Here is a 10,787-nt window from a genome sequence, read left to right on the forward strand (position 1 = left end):
ATTCCTGGTACGGATGCAGGGAAAATGTCTTTGGATGATGGAAGGTGATTCCAAATAAACATAGAAATGCGTTCTATTATTGAGCAGAGCTGAATGGCGCAGCTTACTAAAGAGTTGCTTGGAAATCACGTCTAGAGGATTAGAATGGTCTTCATTATCGTTTACAAGGTTTGCTGTCAACAGAATCATGATAGTGTTAAATTTTAATTCCACGTTGGCAATACATTCTATTGAATTATGGCAGATATCTTCTTGGAATTGGTCAATGGTGAGAAAATTTATTCCCGTATGATTATCTAGTTCTCTGATCAAAGTTAGACCAACTCCTGACAGAGCCACCACAAAAATCTCTTCGACCGACTCAACATGCTCAAGGACTTCTAGGAAATCAAAAAAATATTTGGACAATTAAAACAGGTAAATATGGCATCAAAAATATCGAATGTTATTCGGCCGAGAATTGATATCTCTTCGGCAAGTTCTGTGACTGTTGACATACATAAGTCGCATGTTGACATAAATGTCTTGCATGTTAACATAATTGTGTCGCATGTTAACATATTAAATACATGTAAGTCGCATGTCACCATAATTATGTTGCATCTTGCATGTTTGATGTCAGAAACTGGTGTTAATACTAGTAAGTAAATTTACCCATACTAAAATTATTTTCTCTAATAAGATTGGAAACCTATAAGCTACGTACATGTTACACAATTTTCTTGCATGAAGACATAAATAGCTTTCATGCATGTTGGCATATTTTGAAATTTTAAAACATTTGATTTGGCATTCAATTTCTATATTAGAGATTGGTATAGATAAGATTTGATCATTATAATTACCGTGTAAGACTATGGGTCTATCTTCAGATGGTTCTCTATTATTGGATTCCTCCCCATCCCCAGGTTCTCCTCCCAGGCAGCAACACAGTAAGTAAATACCGACCGTTGAAGCCACGATCACACCCAATACACTCAATATCACCACCCTCAGATCAATACGGGGTCTGTGTGGAATTAAAGTTGTGGGGAATTTTGATTTTGAAGGTGGTGGAGTTACTTTAACAATTTCTGAAATAGAGTAAAACAGAACCGGATTGTTTTCCGAGATTAGAATATTAAGCGTTTGTATAAGTTCCATAACTCTTACAACTTAACTTGATATTGGATTTGTATTCAATACCATGAAAGGGCATTAATTGTTCGTTACTTATACGTAGCTTGAACAAGTTTTAAATTTTATTCCATATTTCTCTTCCATTTGTTTTTGTGTCATCATAAAACGACTCAGCAACTCAGATTTATTTTGAATCTGTCAGTGTTTAATAAAATATACAATTGTTTGGAATGAGGTTTCTGTCTTATACCAATATCTTTGCAGATATTTGAAGAACCGGCGATCTCGACACGAAACTGAAAAATATTTAAGAAAATGATTGGTAATTTTTGAAATATAGAAATATTTTTTAGCATAATTATAAAAAATAATTTCATACATGTATTTACAATTTTACATCCATAAACTTACCAGTACATCATATTTTTGTGATCGAATCTTCATAGAGAAAAATTTTCCACAGGGTTTCTGAAGTCAATATTAAATGACCGTAAGCATGCACATATGCATGATTCATTACAAAAGAAAATTACTAGTAACTTTTGACATTTCTGTGAGATAAAAATGAAATAGCTTTTTTTTCTTCGCTTGTTTTTAACTGAAACCTTTTTGTTCCTAACTGCAGCAGAATTATGATAAAAGTAATCAAATCTATAGTGATACCTCAGTCCTTCTGCAGTATAAATACTTCTCAACATAAGTTTCATTGTTGGCTCCTCTCACTAATACTCTTACGAAAGGGTCCCACCTAAGCAGATATGCTGACTCCCTGCAGTCTTTCTCATTCCATTTGAAGGAGAGGCTAACATTAAACCAACTTCCATTTTCGTCAAATTTGTAATGAATATCGTGAAATTTAATGCACGGGCCACAGAGTAATGTATACGGATCTAAGAAAAAGATGTATATTTTGTTCAAATATAATTTTTATGAACATTATAAGATTACATTTAACGTGAGCAAGATGTACATCCTCACACACAAACACACATACCGGCACCTTTAATTACACATGTTCATAGACCCGTACCTTTGCAACACTGTCCGTTGGGCCCCAGTTGTGGTATCCAAGTAAACCCACCCTGACATCTATAGGGGGCGGGGCAGTTATTAGATCCGCGTTGGCAGCTTACTGTGGTTCCATTCACACTCAAAGGGTTCCCCACTGTACAACTTTCTGATGCAATAACAAACAATTTAATTATTTTTGACACTTTAAAAACTCTAAAGGTGATTATGAGTTTTGCCCCTGTGACCTTGACCTTAAAGTTTGAATTTAAAAAAAAATTATTACATTTATAACTTTAAATTGGTCACAATTTATTAGCCAGAAAAGATACGACTTTCATATAACACAATAACACATGAGTATTACCTGTGACAACTTTTTAAGACCTTTCAATAAATACTATATTTTTCTACCATGTGACCTTGATCTTGAAGTTTGACCTACTTTTCAAAAATCTTAGGCTAATAATTTTTTTATTGAGAAGTTATACATGTAGCCTAGGGCTTTCATATTTGATATCTACATTATAATTATCCGTGACAAGATGTTTCCGAGCATATGATTTTTACTCTTAATTGACCTTGACATTCATGTTGGACCCAATTTTTAAAAAGTTTAACTTTGCTGATTACTTCTGAATGACATACACTGTACATGTATTAAAAGGCATTCATATATGACACAATATGCCTTAAATATTGACACCCCGTCTACTAGGACACCGAAAGCAGGGGATCACAATTCTTTGAATTTGCGAATACTTGTGCGTCATTTATGTAATGCATTGAATGATGAGAGTGCTTTTCATAGCTGGTCATAAGCATACTTGACGTATGTAATTTGCTATATACGTATAATGTTCGTAACGAATATAAATAATGCAAGCGATGAAATTGTTTGAATATCGCCCTTCAGTATATTGTTTCAAAAGCAGATTGTTGACATATTTATATACAATATAGTACTCACTAGAACTGGTTGTCCAAGCAAGAGAAAAGAAGACCAGGACTACATAGTTTGTTTTCATATTCATAATCCGTAAAGGCCACCATTTTTTTCACTTGTACTGGTTTGTTTAAGCCGATAGTCTGTTGTAAGGGTGCATAATGCATTCAGTAAACTTAATTGCTTTGTTCTTTTCACGGCACCTCGGGAAAAAAGAAAAAGAAAACATAACAATGACAAAGAAATAATGATAATATAGAACGTGTTCCAGTAATTGAAGAATACGAAGGGGACTTGTTAGTTCCAACTGTGTAACGTAAGAAGCTATTAAAACAAAACATTTATCATATCTATGTATTTGTATGTATGTATTACTTTTCGACACTTTTAAAATGGGGATTTAAATTTTGACCTGGTATTGCTGGTATGTTTTCTTTTTGTCTATATATACCTGACCATGGTATACTTTTTTAACGTCAGAAAATTATTTGACACTGACATTTGAAAGGTTGGGACCACTTGCCCAATTGGGATATAATTTAGCCCGTTTGGGATATAATATCCCAAATGGAATATAAATTTACAGTGCAAAAAATGAAGAAAAACAAATTTGGCAATAAATATCAAAAATCCGAATCAAAACACTTCAAAGGGAATGACATTTGGTTAACAAGTTTTTCCGTATGCCCATTATTTAGGAGACTGATCCCTCAGAAGTTCCATAACTTCTTGGGGATCAATCTAACAACCTGTAGGGTTGCAGAAAAAAACTTGCTTACCAAAAGATATTCCTTCTAAAGTGTTTTGATGCGGATTTATGATATTTATTGCCGAAATAAAAATTAATAACCCATCTTGGATATTTTATCCCAAACGGGTTGTTTGAGGAACACTGTAATATATACTCCCATCCAATGGTAATGATTTGGACTCAAAGGGGGAGGAGGGGCAACTTCCTAAACCATATCTGACAGATTGGAAAAATATAATTAACTGGCCAAAATTTCTTAGTGGCTCGGCCTTACAGGAAAAGAAGGAGCAACCACCATCTACAGGAAATTTTACTTATAATTGAGAAAATACTATATAGTCAGAAAAAATGGGGTCCCCGTATTCTACGTGACTGTTTTCTTTCATAATAGTTGTAGTTGAATTTGTTCTGCAGATGTGCATATACATGCGTTTGTCAGCTTTTATATATTGCATATACTGGTATACTTATTCCAAATTTGCATGTGATAACCATGCAAATCTCTGCGTCTTTTCAACATTGCGGGCAGTTAAAAAAGAATAATTATTATCAATCGTCATGAAAATAAACGCGATAGTAATGCATACTTTGAAAATAATAATAGTGAGTATAGTACAGTATAGTATAATCAGACTCTCACATATACACCTCCTCCCCCCTCCTTTCAAAACACACAAGCAATATGACATCAGTTATTTTTAACTTCAATGTTATTTTGATTAAATTCTCTTAAACATTATGATAATCCAGGCTTTAAATTATATTTGTTTTATTCTTTAAGAAAAATTATTTGAGATTTTAATTACGCTGCATATTGATCAAATTTACTTGCTAGTTTTATTAATAACCGTAAACACAGACTGAGTGAATGTATATGCTTATACAGAATCATGTGCATATTTCTACAAAATGCATTGATTATTTTTTTAATTTGAAAAAAATACTTAAGTTCAATCCAAATTTGTCTAAAATATAATGTGACAAAATTTAAACTTATAATATACAATACTAGTGTATATTATAAAATTAATGTCTTTTACATGTAATTGTTATAAATTACAGTAAAATGTCTTGTTATTATTAAAAATAACACTTTATTCTTTCGTATTTATCATAAATAATAATAAAATGTTTTATAATCATTGAAGCGAATTGATTAAATTATAACGAATACAATGTATGTCTTATTAAATGATTTGAACGTATTTGAAATATAAATAACGTATAGAATAGCTAAAGCAACCTTTTCAAATAAACTTCAACATCAGAGCTGCAGGAAAAACAAAAGTTATTAACTGGGTCATTCTCAAATTTTGTCCAGATTCCATCAACAGAATTCAGAGAAAATAAATTCTGAGAACTTAATATTTTAAAGTTTTATGTTAACAATGACACATCAGAGATGCGTAAATAATGCTGAAGCACTAAGAATTCTATCAACATTTACTATAAAATCCACTATAAGTACATGCATCCAACAATAAATGTCCATGGTGTTACTTACTTAGAATTAGCAATAAAATAATGAATTACAAAAACTTAAGGTTTCTAGAATCATAATCTAAACATCCTGATAAAAGATATTCTATCGAAACACATTGAGCGTTCTTGAGAGAGAAATTTTAGATGACATGAAGCTTAAAGTTGATAAAATCATAAAATTTGGTTATTCTTACATATATACCTTAAGCATATGTCATTTTACCTCAGCATGAAACACTGGCTTTGCAAACATACTTCGTATTAGAAGACAGCAGGATTGTGTAGCAGTTTTTGACAAAATTGTGGAAAGATTTAGAATATAAATTCAGGAAAAATGGTTGAGTAACACCAAGGACATTTCCATAACACAAAGGACATAAAAGTAACACAAAAGACATTTTGTTCAAACGTTAAGAATAAATAATAAATTTGTTCCCCTTCCCCTGCAAAAAACACAACAATGGCATTATCTAATAGATGTTAATGAAAGTATATGATTTTAAGAAAAGAAATGCTTTGGATTTCATTTCTTTTTACATTTGGAGTCTGACAAGTAACACCAATGATTAAAAAGTAACAACATAGACATAATTGTCCAATTATAAAGATACGTAAACATCAACAAAAAATAAATATAAGTTATGCATGAATAATGAAGAATTACTATCATAGGACCTAGAATCATTGATCGATACATGTACAAGTATTTGTATGTCCAAAAAGATGTTGTAACACCAAAGACAAAAGATAACACAAAGGACATCTCATTTTATTTGTTTTGTTTAACATACAGCCTACTTCCACACTGGGCTATCTATTTCCTACCTACGGTATGTGGAGGACAAATTATAACCAAATCATCACCTTTGTTGTACTAATATTCATCTTTTACAGTTTTTTGGTCATATTTAGTTTTTTTTTTTTAATTTTCATAACTGCTTTGATCATTACATGAAGTTCTGATTGTCTCTTTCCCAGTGTTTTCGCATTTTTATCTGGTTTCTTTTCCAGGGTCTCATTGTTTTCAGTATTTTTATTCGAATTTTTCTCCAGGCAATCTGGTTGCTCTAGTTTCTCTTCATATGTACTTTTTTGTCAGCAGCCTTTCCTTTTTCATAAATTATTTGATTTTATGTTGAGTGTTGATCAGCTGCATAAAGAATACTTGTATACATTTGCATAATGCCTATTTATTGTTTGATATAAATTCCTAGATATGCTGGGAAAGTGTGAGATCCATATTAAGTACTGCCTCTTCTATAATGTCCACTCTTACTTCAGCTGCTCAGACTCCATTTCAAAAGCTTTAATATACTTCTATAGTGTAAGGTTTACAAACAATTTCCAACCTTTACGGGTAAAATCAATTAGACAAATAGGCATGAAGAGCATCTTCATCTACATTCAAACAACAATTCATAATTGGTGACAGATGCATTTTTCCTCTGAAATATAATCTTTTAATATCGCTTTTGATAGTGAATAAAAAAAATTGTAACTATTTCATCGTCGGACATACTCATTCAATGCTAGAATAGTCAAATGTTCTCTATTGATGTTACTTTGAAGGTGTCTGGAGACCTTGAATCTTTCACTTGTCTGTCTGTCTCTTTTTTGCAACTTTTGAAAATTTTTTTTCTTCCAATATCTTCATCGAGAGAACGCCATGACATGGAATCAAAAGGTTTCAGAGTAAAAAATGTCATATATCATAAAATCCTGGATTTTTACTTTATTCCCTTGTGTTCCTGTACTTCCCTGGAGTTACCACTTTAACCATCTCATTTTTAAGGACCTCATTATATTTGATATAACTCAAATTGTACCATCTCCCCACAATTGTTTTTTTTAATAGATTGAACACAATTACGACTTCATATGTGGTATTTTTATTTCATTTTTCTATCTTAAATGCTTGCCTTGTCCCTTGTGTAACTGAATTTGTCTATAATGTTACCACAGTTGAGTATTATAGGGTTAAAAAGGGGTAAAGATGTATTTCATAAGAAATTTTGATATTTCAATTTACTCAAAATAAATAAAGACTCTCTACTCTACTGCTGAAGGAAGTATAAAGACAAAAGTATATTTAATGTAAATGTTTCATCATTTTGACGTCCTTGAAGTTACCAAATTTGTCCTTTGTGTTACACGTATCGTTTATTGAATGAATTTGTAGCATGTATAAAATATTATATGTAAAACATATGATCAGATGATACAAATATTATTGATATACTATTTTCGATAAACTTTATATATTATATTTTATTTTTAAATTGTAAATATTGAAGTTTCTCTACAGATTGTCCATAGAGTAATTAAATATGTCCTTCGAGTAACTTTTCCTACAGTAACAAAATGGACAGTAACGCCAGGGAATTACTACATCAAAAGTTACAAGTATAAAAGCAATGGCTGAATTAAAAAGATAGAGCACAGCTCCTGTATCATGTGTATTTCACTTCAAAGTCGCTCAATGCATCACACACATAATATATTAATTCATCTTCACATTATTTAAGTAACTCCAAGGACCTAAAAATAAATTACTCTTTCAACCAACCTCAACTGAAACCAAATATTGTGTCTACGAGGTGAAACACATGTGTTTTGTGTCTTTTTATATTTTGGCGGGTACAATATCTTTAGAAGGCAGCTGATGCTGAAGAGTTCCTTCAAGAAAAATAACTGTTACAGATAACTTTTATGTCTTGGTTACTCCAAGGACACGGCGAAAATCACAAAGTTTTTTTTAACGTTTATTGTTTAAAAAATTATATTCTTACTTTTTTCAGTCACCTTTTAGCATGTTTTTAAACAAAGTTAAGTATTTACAATTACATTAAAGGTATTTTATACTCCCAAATTATATTTACTGTCTCAATAAGGAGGGTTGAAAATTCACCCTCGGCGAAATCACAAGCAATTTTCTTTAATTTAACTCGTGTTGAAGGATTTTTTCAGCATTTAAATCAATTTTTAATCGTACTTAAATTTGTTCTCTTACTTTTAGGTCATTGTTAAGTTCATCGGCACAGAAAAATTTTTTTTTTTATTAAAATATTTACCAGAAAACTTGTGTAACTGAAATCTGGACATTTTTTGAGAATGACCCAACTAATTCTCGGCCAATTTGTTACTCTAAATAGGATTTGTAAAATACATCAGTTATAATGGGTCTGTGTCCGGACCTAAACAACCCCCACCCTCGCCCACCCACCAACACACAATCCTTTCCCGATTAAAGTCGGTTATAGCTCGAAAATGGGGGGGGGGTATTCTAGTGACGCTAGCGTATTTCAGCAGAGACATAAATAACATTAATGTCTCTGGTTTCAGCATATTGTTTGTATGAAGCATTAGCATTGTTAGATCCGCCACTATTACACTTCGTATTTTTCCGTTTAATCCCGATGCTATACGGAATCAGACGATTTTATTCGAAGCGCGGATAACGAGTTTGCGCATGTCCGTTTGCACGAATTCCTGGCGACAAAATAAACTAAACAACATGATACCAGAAAGATAGCAATAATGTAGTACAGGGAGCTAAAGCCAACAATATCTGAATATGAATTACGGGTAAATATGACATTATACTTATGCTTCAAGTATATAACGATTTCCATTTGCGTTTTGAAGCGTTGAAACAGACAAAACGTGTTGTGTTACCCTCTGTCAGAAACAAATTCAATACCTCTATTTATTTAATATTTAAAAGATCATAAAACTCGAATGGGATATACATCCCGACCCATTTGTTATAAGTGTTTATATCGAAAGATGTAACTATGATTTTAAGTTCCACTTGATTTCCCCCCCCCCCCCACATTGCATGATTTGGAATACATCTTTTGCCTAGGAGCATTGTTGGGGTAGGATTGAAATGGCTCACATGGTATTTTCTGGCTGTTTTGTAACCAGTACAAAATCTACATTTTCCTTCTGATAGTTTATTTTTCAGTAGGACAGGCAGCATTGTAACATTCAGTCAGGTTGTCACGATATGATACGTATCACGATTCTACAACACGTTACAACTGTGTATCACGATACAATTAAATATGCAGTGTAAAGCAGAAAATAGTTTCTTTTGTTCTGTATAATGCCAAAATACAGGTAAAACAGTATAACAGCATGTGTATAATAGCAATTTGTTGTATATTTTGAAAAAAAAAAACTCTTTGATTAATACTCAATCACTTACTAAAGAAATTAAATTTAAAAGATTTCCAAATGCCAGATTTAAATGCCCTTAAGACATATAAAATGCTGATTCCTTCCACCACGCTCATTTCGCTTTCGGACCACAGGCACTTGATTTGTATACAGGACACCGCTAGTTACAAGTAGGGGTGCCCCTTAGGTCACTGATCCAAATTGGAAACTAACCCTGTTTCGAACACCATTTTTAAAAGCTTTATTGTAAAGTAAAAACCTACTTCCGGTATCATGATTCCAAAATGACAATATGATATGCGTATCGTTGAGACACAAGATCAATACCATCGATATATCGCTGTATCGTTACACTATAATAAAATTAGGGAATAACTGTCTTCTAATTTGGTATTTGCGATCAATAATGCTGATTTAAGGATGTACAACACACCTACCCCCAAAAATTCCTGTCGTTTAATTTTCGTTATTTTTATATATTTAGTACATGACTATATCTACTGCATGTACGCATATTTTGGACAAAATCGTTCGAGTGGTTCTTGGACAGGAACTTCCGAAAGTTACCCCCCTTTAGTTGTTTACAAGGAGAGAAAATTTTTAATCAATGAACTACTTAAACCTTGATTTTCAATAAAACCAGATTAGATATAAATGTCAAATTTCATTGATTTATTCCTTTAACCATTTAACACAAAAACATAGTCATCTTTTTGATATACATATCATCAAAATAATTTTTAAAGATCTTAAACTGAAAAACTATGAATTTTCTAAGCCTTGAAAATTGCGTATTTTTCAAATAAAAATTTTTTTGGTGAAAAAACCTGTCGTTTAATTTTGGTAAAAAACTTTCTTTAGGTAGCTGGTAGTAAAAATAATCTTCATAAATTTTTGTATAATTTTTGTTCGACCAGTTTTGATTTAATAGCGAAAAATTACCCCCTCCCCTTTCTCAATAAATCACGTTCCCGCGCGTCTTTCAGACGGGGTTCGATCACTTTGTTATATGAATCTACTAATACACATTAAAAAAATTAAATTTGAATATTTTTTTTGCTTCACAAATATATTAACTTACAAAATTAATTTAAAAGTTCTTATATGTAAAGCGTATTTAAATACAGATTTTTAGGCAATTTTTGAATACCCCTGTCACCCCCACCCCTTCCTTTTTTGCGTCGCAGACCATTAGCGTTTGACGAAACGTCGTTTACAGTGCAAATATACTGGTATTTCGTCAAGAATCCCGGAGGTATGCATTAGTTTTTAAATTCATGAATGCAGAATAAATATTGA

At 31.9% G+C, this 10,787-nt stretch overlaps 1 long non-coding RNA gene across 1 annotated transcript; it reads right to left on the bottom strand.

Annotated features, from left to right (window-relative positions):
* Positions 1-971: 971 nt before the first annotated feature.
* Positions 972-1,589, bottom strand: LOC134247095 (uncharacterized). The gene is made up of 3 exons (XR_009987764.1): positions 1,531-1,589; positions 1,370-1,415; positions 972-1,073 (listed from the first exon to the last, which is right to left on the bottom strand). It is a non-coding gene; the product is annotated as an uncharacterized LOC134247095 (long non-coding RNA).
* Positions 1,590-10,787: the final 9,198 nt, after the last annotated feature.

The sequence above is a fragment of the Saccostrea cucullata genome, unplaced genomic scaffold (genome assembly GCF_032062105.1).
Source record: "Saccostrea cucullata isolate Sc308-1 unplaced genomic scaffold, CSIRO_AGI_Scuc_v1 ctg13797, whole genome shotgun sequence".
NCBI classification, from domain to species: Eukaryota; Metazoa; Mollusca; class Bivalvia; order Ostreida; family Ostreidae; genus Saccostrea; species Saccostrea cuccullata.